The sequence below is a fragment of the Ceratotherium simum genome, chromosome 37, assembly GCF_057802395.1.
Source record: "Ceratotherium simum simum isolate JZ-2026a chromosome 37, ASM5780239v1, whole genome shotgun sequence".
In the NCBI taxonomy this organism is placed as follows: Eukaryota; Metazoa; Chordata; class Mammalia; order Perissodactyla; family Rhinocerotidae; genus Ceratotherium; species Ceratotherium simum.
This window is the reverse complement of record NC_141936.1, coordinates 2,035,127-2,047,802: the sequence shown is the minus strand read 5'-3', so window position 1 is coordinate 2,047,802 and position 12,676 is coordinate 2,035,127. Positions and strand designations below refer to the sequence as shown.

The 12,676-nt window shown below is 59.4% G+C and overlaps 1 pseudogene; it reads left to right on the top strand.

Annotated features, from left to right (window-relative positions):
- The first annotated feature begins 1,051 nt into the window (after positions 1–1,051).
- On the top strand, positions 1,052–3,075 carry LOC147912282 (G protein-coupled receptor 35-like; annotated as a pseudogene).
- The last annotated feature ends 9,601 nt before the right edge of the window (positions 3,076–12,676 follow it).

Genomic DNA, 12,676 nt, shown 5'->3' with positions numbered 1-12,676 from the left:
GCCCTCAGCGGAATTCTTCCTAAGAACACATGTCCAGTCTTCTGTGCGGGAGGATGTATCGGTCAGAGATAGTGCAGGAGAAAGCAAGAAGGGAGGTGCCGCGGGGGCCGGGCATGGGGCTGCTGCCCAGCCTCCAGGTCAGCCCCATGCAGCCGCAGTGCAGGAGTCCTGGAGCCGCAGGGACTCCACGTCAGGACTGGCCCTGCTCCCAGGGAAGGGTGGCGGAGTGCAGAGGCAGCCAACCCAAAGGTCAGCACATCAGGAAACTGCTGCCCACGTCCTCAGCTAGATAACGGCAGGCAAAGTCTGACCACGCTGAAACCCACACAGGAAAGCATGCATCAGCCTCCCCATCTCGCGCGGGCAGAGTCTGCACCCTGTCCCTTGCGCGGGCAGAGCCTGCAGCCTCTGCCACCTGGGAGAGCACAGAGGAGGGAGGAAATGACACTGACCACCAAGAGACCCTCTTGGGGCTGGGGAGGTTGGCAGGGGGCAGGAGCACATACCTCTTACAGAGAGGGTGCCAGCCCCCACTTCAGAGCCCCTGCCACACCCACAGTGCCCACCCACTGTGCCTGATGCTCCCACCCAGGCCCTGGGTGTGTGCGGACAGACTGATCCTCACAGTGTCCCCAAGGGCACCTGCTCCAGGCATCATCCTCCTCCTCGCAGCTTCAAGAATTCACAGGGAGGAAGTGCGATGCTCATTGCCCTCTATCCCCCAGGTTTTCCTGAGCAGAGGGACAAGTCAGCTTTCTCTGGCTCCTTCCTCCCACAGGTGGGCCTGGCTAGGGTCTCAAGGCCAGTCCTGCTGTTGTCCACTGTTACCTGGGGGAGAGCAGACCCTCAGGCCAGCTGGACCCTCAGGCAGTGGCCCCCAGCCCAGGCCCCTCACTCACACCTGCCATCCCCCTGGGGCTGCTGAGGGCGGGACCACCCACGCGCTCGGGCAGGAATACACCCCTGCAGTAGGGTGCGTTCCGGAACTCTGAGATGAAGGTTTGCACGCAGGGGTTTCCCAGGCCTGTCCAGCCCTCATCTGCTGGTCACCATGGAGGGCTTCCAGGACGTCCGGCCAGTCCTCATCCGGCCTTGTCTGTCCCAGGCCAGGGCCACGCCTGAGTGTGGGCAGCTGGTCCTGAGCTCCAGGACCAAGCAGGCGTAGGGCAGGGGCAGAGGCGACAGTTAGCTTCTGTGTCAGGCAGGTGTGACAGACATCTGCAAGGAATCAGGAGATGGGAGGAGCCCCCATGAGACAGAGACAGTCTCTGGAACAGAGAAAAAGTGAGAGATAGGTGAAGAGTGAGAGATGGATGGGGAGAAAGGAGGGGGTGGAGTGAGAGAGACAGGGTCGGGGGAGACAGTCTGGAAGAAAGAAAGGAAAGGGAGATGGAGACGGGAGACTGGGGGGACAGTGATAGACATGGGAGGGGAGAAAGGTGGGGGGACAGGGGAGAGAGCCAGAGACGAGAGTGAGAAAGACGATGAGTGGAGCCAGCAAGAAGGGAGGAAACCCAAGAAAGACGAAGAGAGAGAGAAGGAAGAGAGCCGAGTGGGAAGAAGTCGGGGGTGGGTGAGGGAGACACACAGAGAGACAGCAAGATGCAGAGAGGCCAACAGAAGCCAGGAGAGATAGAGACAGACCACAGAGGTGCCAGGCTCCTCACGATCTCCTGACGGGGTGGGGGGTGCTCCTTCCTCTGCAGACCGGGCGTCCCAAGGGCTATCCTGGAACCCCTTCTGGTCCCTCAGAGGGGTCCTGAGAGTGGCTGGGAGTCCTGGGTTGTTGAGGAAGGACCATGGGCCAGCTCTGCCTGCCAGAGGAGTCTGGAGGCCCCGCTACTAGGGCCATGGGAGGAAGGCCTTGGATGGGGCCACATGGCCTCGGGGGACGGGATAACTGGGCAAAGGTGCAGACCCGGAAAAGGTCGTGGGCTGTGGGCCCAGTGAAGAGCCCCGCCACAGAGCCCCCTGTCTGGCAGAATGCCACTGGTCCAGGTCCAGGCACCAGGCCAAGGGGTTGGGCCCCTCGTCCCACTGGGCAGGGCACAGTCTGGAGGGGGCCTCTGTGGAGCCCCCTGGGGTTAGGGAGGGGGCACCCTGACTGGGCTGAGTGGTGCAGGGAGCCCTGGGGCTGGCACTGGAAGTGGGGGGAGAGAGAGAGAGAAGGAGAGAAAAATGGAGTGGGAAGGCAGAGAGGAGGGAGAGAGGCCACAGCATGTCCATCCCCGCCCCCAGGTGAAGCTCTGCCTGGTCAGCCGGTTCACCTCTCACTTCCCAGCTGGCTGCAGCTCCCACCATCTTCCTCCCTGCTCAGGCCGTTGGCCGCCGTGTCTGTGGCCGTGGCCCCCAGGAACAGCTCCCGCAACTGTAGCACGGACATGAACATCCTGTCTCAGGGGGTGACCAGTCGCTCCATTAGCCTCATCCTGCTGCTGGGCCTGGCGGGGGTCCTGCACACTGGAGGGTGCCCCGTGCAGGGTCCCGAAGAGCTTTGACTACGTCAACACCTACAGGAGCACATGCCTCATCACGGCCATCGCCACTGACCGCTGCGCCGCCCTGTGCCGTCCCCTGCAGGCCGCCCTCACCTGTGCGGCCCTCTAGCTGCTGCTCGTCGGTCCCTGGCCCTGCCCACGTCCTGGCTATAGGATGGGAGAGCGTCTGCAGAGGGCAGGGCCACACCCTTCGGGCGGGTCTTCTCCCAGCTCCTCGTCTTCCTCCCGCTGCTCATCCTGCGCTTCTGCTGGGGCAGCTGCTCTGGCACCTCCTTCATGAGCCGTGAGCCGGTGCAGGTGCCGCCGCAGGCCACCGCCCACATCCTCAAGGCCCTCCGCGTGGTGGCGGCCAACCTGGCCACCTTCATGGTCTGTTTCCTCCCACTGCACGTGGCCTTGCTGGCCACGCTCGTGGCTCAGCGGACGAATACGGCCTGCCCCCTCGTCCAGAGGGTGGTCGCCTTCGGGCAGAGGGCTTCTCACATGGCCAACGCCAGCTGCTGCCGGGATGCTGTCAGCTGCTATTTTGTGGCCAGAGTTCCAGGAAGAGGTGGGGGCCCTCCTCGCCATGCCTTAGCCTTTCTGGGGATGGATGTGGGGTGCTCCTGTGTCTGAGCACCCGAGCTGGGTGCCCAAGGGGAGGCAGCCGAGGAGAGGGATGCAGGAGGGGCCCACGCACGGCCCTGCAGCATGCTGCCCGGGGAGCCCCAGGCCCCCTCGATGCAGCCCACTCCCTTCCTCCACGGCGTCCACGAGAAATAGTCTCCTTGATCTTAGTGTGATTTGGTGCTGTCTCTGACCATTTATGGGCCTGAAGATGGGCTATCCCTCAGCAAGTAGACTTTAACCCCAAAGTTAAAGGAGGACCACCACACGATCTTTTCTCCAAAGCTCTGCCGTGCCTACCCTCAGGCAGAGCCAGCCTCTCAGGTGCTGGTCCTTTGCAGTATGTCCCCCGCCCCCAGCCCTCAAGCTCCATGATGCAGAGTGACCCAGGGTGACCTCCAATCTCTAGCATTCCACCCATTAAGATGCTCAGGAAGTGAGGAGCCCTCTGAGTGCCAGGAAGCCACCCCTTTGGCAAATATCGGGGAGGGATGTTAAAGAAAAACAAGACATGATTTTTTTCTGTCTCCTGTAGAATGTGATTAGACACCAAAGGCGGTTGGAAGTTTCAGGGTCTCTCTTCAAGCCATTAACACCATTGCAAATGAAACCCAAATATCCCAGGGCTGCAGGGTGCCCATCTATGCGCAGTGTCGCATTTAAAGAGACAGAGCCACCAAATAATTTTAAAGAAATTCCTTTAAAAGAATTTTTAACTTGGGCTCTTAAAGAGCCTCAAAGAGGTCTACTCCATTACCTGTGGGGGGAGAGCCCCCTCCTCGCACTCCACATCTCCCAGCACACACCCACAGTCTCCAGATGCCCCCACTCTTCACCACCTCTCAGCCCCTCCCTATAGCTATAGGCTCAGGCTTTCCGGCCTCCGCTAATTTTCTCCACACTTGGCGGGTCACCGGGATTTTCCTTAAGAAGTGAAAGTCTGGAAACTGGCCCCAAAAGTAAGCATCCTTCCTGCTCAGATACCCAGGTGGAGGGAGGGCTGTCACTGAGCAGGCTGGGCCCAAAGCCCCGAGCACCCTCCAGCCCCCGTCCACTCCCTGTCTCACGTCTGACCACATCACTCTTCTGCCCCCGCCGGGTCCTGGGGATTCTGTGGTGCTGCGGGGAGGGCAGGGGCAGCAGGTCAGAGGCCCTGGCCCTGCATCTCTCTGCTCCCCCCACACAGAACCTAAATGGGGCATAAAGTCTGCACGCCCACCACCCCCCGTCTAATCCCGTGCTTAGGGAAGGGGCTCAAGATAGGAGCATTCCTGTGTCACTCTGAAGAGGTGGCGCCTTGGAAGAGAACCCTGAGCTCTGAGTGACCACTGGAGAGCCAGACCCTCCGCCTCCACCTGTCCAAATGCGCTTGGGGCAGTGATGAAAAGCAGTCCTGGCTCTGGGAGGCAGCCATCACCTCCGAGGCTGCTGACACTTCCAGCCACCCTCCCAGCCAGCCCTGCCCTCTGCCTCCAGCCTAAGCAGCCCAGGTCCAACTCTGGTAAGATGCGGCTGCTCCACGGGAACCCTGCCTCGCAGAGGCCTAGGGAGAGAGGGGAGCCTTGGGGCTGGGGCTGTTGGCAAGCCCGTGGGAGGAGCGTGGGTTTGTCATCTTGCTGTGTCCTCACCTCTAGCCTTAGTGCCCCCCTTAGGGCATCTTCCCCCAAGGAGCAGCACCTGGAGTTACCTTTCAGGACTGATCCCTTTGAGGAATTGGGTGCCGGAGCCCCAGGCCCTTCCAGCCGGGTGGCAATGTTGGACACAGCAGGCTGCCCAGGCTGAGGGGTCAGCCAGGCCAGATCTGCACAGAGAGGAGGGGCCACCATCCACAGATAAGGAACTTACCAGAGTCTCTTCAACTGCTGCTTTCCAAGTTTAGGCACAATGAGCTCCTAGTGCTGACTTATTCGTCAAGTATTTACCAAAACCTGCCATGTTCCAGGCACTGGTCTAGGCGCTGGGACCGGAAATGTGCACTCCCGGAGCCTGATAGGACTGCTTTCCTGGGGTCTCACGTGGAGGGGCAGGGAGAAGAGAGGCTGAGAAGCGGGCCAGCTCGGATCCCAGGGGCCTTGCAGCGGGGAGCAGGGCTTGGTGGGTGTTCTGAAGGCTGCGGGGAGCCACGGGAGGGTTTGCATGAGAGGAACGAGGAGGCCGTGCTGCAGGTTGGCACCTCCTGTGCTGCAGGTTGGGGACTGGATGGCAGGATTGGGACAGAAGACAGCTCTGAGGGTCCAAGGGAGGGATGGCCAGAACAAAGACAGCAGTGGGGCGTCATGACCAGGATGGGGACTGGAACTGTGATAGGGCCAGCAACAGTGGGAGGACTCAGTGGGACACTCTAGAGGGGCTTGGCTAAGGAGGAGGAAAGGGTCCTCCAAGAGTGAGGTGACGCAGTGCAGGCACAGAGGGGTGTGAGGGCCAGGAGGGGACAGGGGGCAGGCAGAGGCAGGGGACCCAGGCATTGAGGAGGCAGATGCAACCGAGTGATCCTCTGTCCCCAGGAAGGCGCTCTCGGGAGAACAGGGGGGCAGGATTGCCCAAGGGGTCCTGTCTCTTCTCAATGCCACTCCCACTCGTCAGGTACAGCTTATGAGGTCTTTGTGCCTCACGCACTGGACGGGGGCCCAGAGTCGCTGTCCTTGTCTCTGCTCATCTTGCTCCCAGCCTGGTGTCCAGCACCCGGCAGGGACAGGCTGGACAGCCCTGGCCAGCGGGGGTGGAATCTGGGCTTGGAAGTGTGAGGCCAGGTCGCCCACGTCCTGCCAAATTTGCTCGGTGCCAGGACCCACCTCCATCGCTCCAGGCCCCACCCATGTCTGCCCTCCCCCCGCCCCAACCCCCCCCACCCCTGTACCTGGCCCCGCCCCGCCGCCTCCTCTCTACTCCTTGTCCCTGGAGGGCCTGGAGGGCCGCAACGTGACACATCCCCCTCCAAGGGTTTCGCACTCTGTGTGGCTGGAGTGGGCTGCTCCAACTCCTTTTCTCTTCCCAAAGAGGGGTTCAGTCTCGGGAAAGAGAGCCAGGGGGCGGCTTCTGGCGCTGGAGGGGTGGCGGCAGAGGGGGGCGCTTTGCTTTCCGGGGCCGGAGACCCTCCCGCACCACCACGCACATCTGCCTCTCCACACCCAGCTGTGCCCAGCGTGATTAAAGTTTTTGGTAATTTACGAAGGGAATATAATCCTCGCTGTGACCCAACAACAGGATACAGCAGCCTGCTCAGCAGAGGCCCACAGTGCCAACAGGCAGGGCAGGTGGGGAGACCTCAGCGGGCATTGTTCAGCCTCCGGGCAAGGGGGCCTGCAGATTCCACAGCCAGTGCCGAGCAGTGGTCTGGGGGATCCAGGCCCATCCTGCAGTCCAGTGACCCTCCAGCTGTGTCTCCCGACTCTAGGACTGTCTTACTCTGCTCAGGCTGCTGAAACAGAACACCACAGGCTGGAGGCTTATAAAGAGCAGACACTGATTGCTCACACCCGACATCAGGGTGCCAGCACGGCCTGGTTCTGGTGAGGGCCTCTTCCCAGTTCAGACAGCCTTCTCGCTGTGTCCTCACATTGGAAGAAGGCGCGAGGGAGCTCTGTGGGGTCTCTTGTATAAGGACACTAATCCCATTCATGAGGGCTCTACCCTCATGACCTAGTCTCCTCCCAAAGGCCCCACCTAATGTCATCACATCAGGGGTTAAGATTTCAGTATACGAATTTGGAGGGACACATTCAGACCATAGCAAGGAGTAAGTGATCTGATTTATGTTGGCACGTAGAACTTGCTTGGCACATAACATCACCAAGTGTTGGTGTCCATTTAGGGAATTCCAAACTCTCTCAGACCAGGTCCACTTTGACAGTGAGGTGCTTGTCCCTGGCATTTTCCAGAGATGTGCCACCCTCTCCCCTCCCTGCAGCACACACCCAGGAGCACTGGTCTCCCCTCTCCCAACTCCTCTACTTTTTACCCCACAGCTGCCGGGTCCTCGACCCACTGCAGCCTCTGGAAGCCTGCCTGCCAGCGCCCTGTTGGCCTCTGCCTGGGAGCCCAGTGTGCTAGGGCTGCAGACACTGACCTGCCCGCAGGATAGCCCACAGTCCAGCGGTCCAGCGGAGTGAGGTCCTCCAGCCCAGCCTCATGAATGCAAACTCAGGAGGCTCACTCTCAGCCTCAGTGTCCTCGTCTGCATCCTGGGGATCCTTGGATCCAGGGTCACCCCTAACATTTGTGGGGCCCAGGGCACGACTACAGGTGGAGACCCACATGCATGTCTAAATCTTCTTTTTTTTTTTTTGAGGAAGATCAGCCCTGAGCTAACATCTGTTGCCAATCCTCCTCTTTTTTGCTGAGGAAGATTGGGCCTGGGCTAACATCCGTGCCCATCTTCCTCTACTTTATGTGGGGCGCCGCCACAGCATGGCCTGACATGCGGTGCATCGGTGTGCGCCCGGGATCCGAACCTGTGAACCCCGGGCCGCCGAAGCGGAGCGCGTGCACTTAACTGCTTGTGCCACCAGGCCAGCCCCTGTGTCTAAATCTTTAAAGCTTATGCCTGTGCCGCCGGAGGCTGGCCTTAGTTCCCACCCCAGGTGGCCCGCCTTGGAGATCACAGGGGACCCACCCAGAGGCTACGGAGCTGCCCTCTCCCCTGCCCAGCCCGGCCCTGGGAGCCCACGCCATAGCACCATCTGCGGGCCCGGCCAGGACTCCTAGGGGTAACTCCCAGGCTGGGGGTGATGGGAGCCCAGGGTGGGTAAGCCCTCAGGATCTCTTTTCAGGCACAGGATTTCTAGGACTCCCTCAAACAGCCAACCTGAGCAGAGGAGTGGGATGGACTTATCCCGCCTGCGCTCTCCATCTGAGTCACCCTGAGAAACGGCCCCTGGACTTGCTGGGAGGCCCCTGCGGGTCCAGGCACTGCAGGCCTCGGTCCTTCTGTCTGTGACATTGAGGTCAGTCCAAGAGGCCTAATATTGCCCTGATAGTCACTATCTCCCTGCCGAAACGCCGCGACAGCTCCGCCTCAGACTTGCCCGGCCTGGAGAGCCCCAGGGAGGGCCTGAGTCGTAGGGCGTTGGCTTTGGGGCCTCGAAATGAGAAAACCATTAGAGGGACAGGATAAATGGCTGCCCGTGATGTGTAGTGGTGACACCTTTGATGAAACGGTCACCTGTCTCGAGGCTGGGACCAAAGACCACCAAGAGACACCTGTAGCAGCCAACGTGGGGTTTATTACTCACTGCAGGAGGGGGCCCCCATCTTGGGGAACTGGGCAGGTCCCAGGAGGCAGGCATTTGCTCTGTGTTGGGGGTGGTCAGGAGGCAGAGCAGCTGGACCACGGCACCTCCATCATCTTCGTCGGGAAGATGGGTGGGAGGAAGCCAGGCTTGAGCTGTCGCTGGATGATACAACGTGGTGGTCCATGTGGGCCAGGGTGGAGGATGCTGGGGCGCAGTCGCTGGTGCCCGATATGCTTTTTTGCCTTTTTCATCACAGACGAAAACTCCCCTTCGAACGCTGACACTCTGAGATAGCTTACGGCTAGCTGGGGACCAGGGCGGCGGCCGGGGCTGTGAAGGGAAGGCTGCTCTTCTCTCTCGGTGCCCCCTTCTGGCCACCGGCACGTGGGAGCCGACGGGGAACAGACGCCTCTGACGTCATAGCTGCCCTTTGTCGGAATCCTGCCTTCTCATAAGGTCGTCTGGAGAACCATGTCCATAGCTGGACGAGAGTGAGTTCGTTCTGCCCTCTCGTGGTCAGAGGAGCCGTGGAGTCATTGAACTAGACAATTACAGCACAGGCGATGATCAGAAACGAATCGCCTGTCAGTCCTTGACGCAGCTGTGAGCCCTGGGTCTAGATCAGCTGTCAGCAGACTGTTTCTACAAAGGCCAGAGAGTTAACATTTCCAGTCTCCTTTGCAACTCGTCAGCTCTGCTGTGGTCGTGTGAGAGCAGCCAGAGACGCTGTGTGGGTGAGCTGGCAAGGCTGCCTTCCAACAAACCTTTATTTACAAAAGGCAGCAGCAGGCTGCATTCGGTGTGGTTTGCTGACCCCTGGTCTGCGTGTCCAAACCCGGCTGGCGCTGTCTGGAGACGTGGGCGGCTTTTCCTTGTAGCCTGAGCATGGACGATCCTCCTCCAGCCGTGGGATCTGTGGACGTGCAGCCCGAATTCTTTGCTGCAGCCCAGATTCCCCCTCGGCCAGCTGAGAGGAACAGGGGGCTCCAAGTTTGTCCAACGACTCAGCCAGGAGCTTAGCGAGTCTTGTAGGCTCCAATTTTCTAAGATTGAAGGTTGGGATGAAAAGATGAGGGAAATTTAGGTGCCAAGGGTGACCTGGGGATGGAAATCTACCTTTTGAAGTGTTTAAAGGAACAGCTATTAAGTGTTTGTTAGTGGGTTCCAAGGACAATAACAGGCGAGATTAGAAAGAAAGTGACTGCAAACCCGAGGGTCCGGCCACACTGGAAAGAAGCTTGTGCGTCATCCTAGGGGGCCACTGCCCGGAGTGGAGCCACAAGGACTGAGGGTGGTAGGAGAAGCTGGGAGCTGGGGAAGGGTTTCTCTGGCCTCTGTGCTTCGTGGGTCGTGGACCCCGAAAATCTTAGTTACTCTGCCCAGGGAAGAGCCGATAGCTAAGCAATTGCACGTCCCCGTCTCCTTGCTGGGGACGACCGAGCAGGACGGGAGTTCAGATCTGAGTATCTGTGGACGCGGGCTTGGGACAGTGGCATCTCATGATCTCGTTTACATTTTTTTGTGAGGGTGGTCTGGCCGCACGTTATGACAGTGCAGTGGGGCAGGCAGACGGAGCGTGACTGTGGTCGACATCCCGAGGCACCGGGAGCAGGTGGACACAGGTAGAACTTGCCCTGGGTGCTGCTGGCTTCCGGGTCCGGATTCCAGGCCTAGTGAGGGGATGCGTGCACCCATCCCCAAGTGATGGGGCTGTCCTTGTTTGGTGCGTGTTGAACAGGCAGGAAGAAAGAAGCAGGTGCAGAAAGAGGATTGGGAATGAAAACGGTGGTGGTGAGCATGACGACATGGTGAGGATGCTCCCTGCTGGCCCCTCCTCAGCCCCCAGGCCTGGCACTGTGACCTCCGCGGGTTTGGGAGTATCCTCGGCATCCTCTGGGTTCCACGGCCCTCTTCCTGTGCCTTTTTGTTCCTCAGACTCCTTGTCCCCATCCACAATCCACACCACACTCTTGCTGGGGGCCGGCATTGTGGCAGTTTCCAGGGGGGTAACACGATGGGGGAGGCTTTGCCAGTGCCTCCCAAGTCGCACAGCTGACTGCAGTTGTTCTCCTTACAGGAGGGGCCACCAGCACAGGAATTTAGGGCAGAAACCGGCAGGTAAGTCCAGGCTTCCAAGTGAGATAAAGACTGTGCAGGAACTACAAATCCGCAGGTCACAGGCAGGAAAAGCCTCTGCCGGACTCTGTCCTGGCTGGCAAGTCTCAGGGCGGAGCTCTCAGAAGTGATGGGCGCCCATCGGGCTCAGGAAGCAAGTCTTTCCTGGTCTCTTCCGGGAGCGGAGGATACAAGGCTTCTCAGCTTCTGGGCATGAGGCCCACAGAGGGGGTGGCTGCAGGTTAGAACCACCACTTCCTACGGATGAATCTGGTTCTGGTCAGACCCAGGGGGTTCAGCAGAGGCACCCACACAGTCTCTGGAGGGGCTGGAGCCATTCCCTGTCGCCGGCAGGGTCAGAGTCGTTCCCCAGGGGGGCCTCCACACGACACTCAGACCAGGGAGGAGATGCAGACCCGTCCCCCAAGTGCAGGGTCCTGCTCAGCCGACTGTGGCTCCAGCTGGACCATCTCAGTGACCCACGTGGATGGTCACTGGGCATTGTCTGGTGCTGGACACTGTGTTGTGCCCTTGACATGGCGAGCCACCGCGCCACCTTGTGAGGCGGTGAAAAGCACCTCCGGATTACAGGTGGATGAACCCCCGTGTCCACCTCATTCAGAGGCAGCTGTCCTTGGAGGGTTATTCAGGGTCGTTGGGAAGGAGGCCTGCCGTCCTCCTGGTGGTCAACTTTTGTCCCTGGTGTTGACATGATCTGACAGTGCTCTGAGGAATAAAGAACAGCTGGACGCCCACAACTGGGTTTAAGCCCCACGGTGGCCCTACCTGACTTGAGGGCCATGGTGACAGAGGGATCAGCCGAGCAGGGTCCACGGTGCCCAAAGTCAAGCCGTGTGGGTGGGCCCTCAGCGTGGGCTTGTGTCTCTGGCCCCGCCCCACCCTGCAGAGTTCTAAACTGCCCACAGTCGTCAGTTCCAGCTGTCACTGGGTGTGGCCAGGCAGTGGCTGAGGTCAAAGGTGGCCAGGGAGGGTGTCAGGGGTGACAGTTTGATTTCTGAGGTCCTTTCCAAACCCAAGACCAGACTTGCAAGCAGGGCAGGGTAGTCAGAGATCCAGGGAGATCTTTGTCACCTTCCTAAGTTGCCAAGGGCAGGCCTGGCTGAAGTGGTGGGTTTGACCTGTGAACTCTGTTTAGGGCATCTGGGGCACTGTCCCTGGTGAGGGGAGGGCTGTCTCCCAGCAGAAGCCCAGGGAGACGAGCTGGAGGAGAGCGAGCCTGCCCGCGCCCAGGTCACAGCTGAGGTCAGGTCCCCGCTGGACACCCCCATGGCCCCATCTCACCTGCAGGAACCCCCTGAAGTGTGCTCTGGGGAACCCAGTACCAAGAGATGTCAATCAGGGTCAGAGTGGGGGCGGGGAGGAGAGGGGTGCCACAGGAAACAAGTTTGGAGACCAGGCTCCCTCTCAAGAAAAACTCCCACCCCGAGCGGGTAATCATCGTCCAGAGCTGGATTCGGGCCGAAGGCCGGGGGGGCCGCAGCGTCCACGGGGCAGGTCTCCCAGAACCGTTCACACACCCACATGATGAGTGTCGAAGTAAAGGGGTCTTGTTGTAACAGTGTCTCCCAGACTGTTTTTTAATCCTAAATTTAATTAGTTGAAACTGTTAGTTTTAGAAGCAGAGTAAGTCCATTTCTTCGTCCACCCCAAGTGCCTGTGCTGGCACAGGCCTGGTGCGGCCTGGAGATCTGGCCGCACCCGAATATCGCCCTTCCTAGATCAGTGATTACATAATCCCTCAAATTGAAGCCGGATAGACTGAGAATTCTCAGGACAATGATTTATAAATGCGGCTCACGTGGAAGGGATTTCCTGAGCTCACTGTCCCTCCCCTCAGTCCTGGACAGGGACCTAATTGGTTCATCAAAGCTTCATATGAAAATTGTGTTCTTTTCGTCAAATGCAATGTTCCTTAAATTCAATTTTTGTTCCCCAGCTTGTGGATTTTGCTTCACAATGTTAAAAGTTTTCCAAAATAGAGATGCTCCACTCCTCGAACGGTTCTGATAACTTGCTGATGTGCTTTATTGCAGTGTCCCCATGTGTGCCTCCTTGTCCTAATTTACTGCCAGAGCCCCAGTAGTCTCTGTCCTGGCGGTATTTGTGCAGAGGTCACAGGGACTCCTATGGGGAGAGATATGCCTGCTGGCCCCCACCTCATATCTCGGGGCCGTCCCAGAAGGAGCTCCTCTTCCTTCCCGGGAT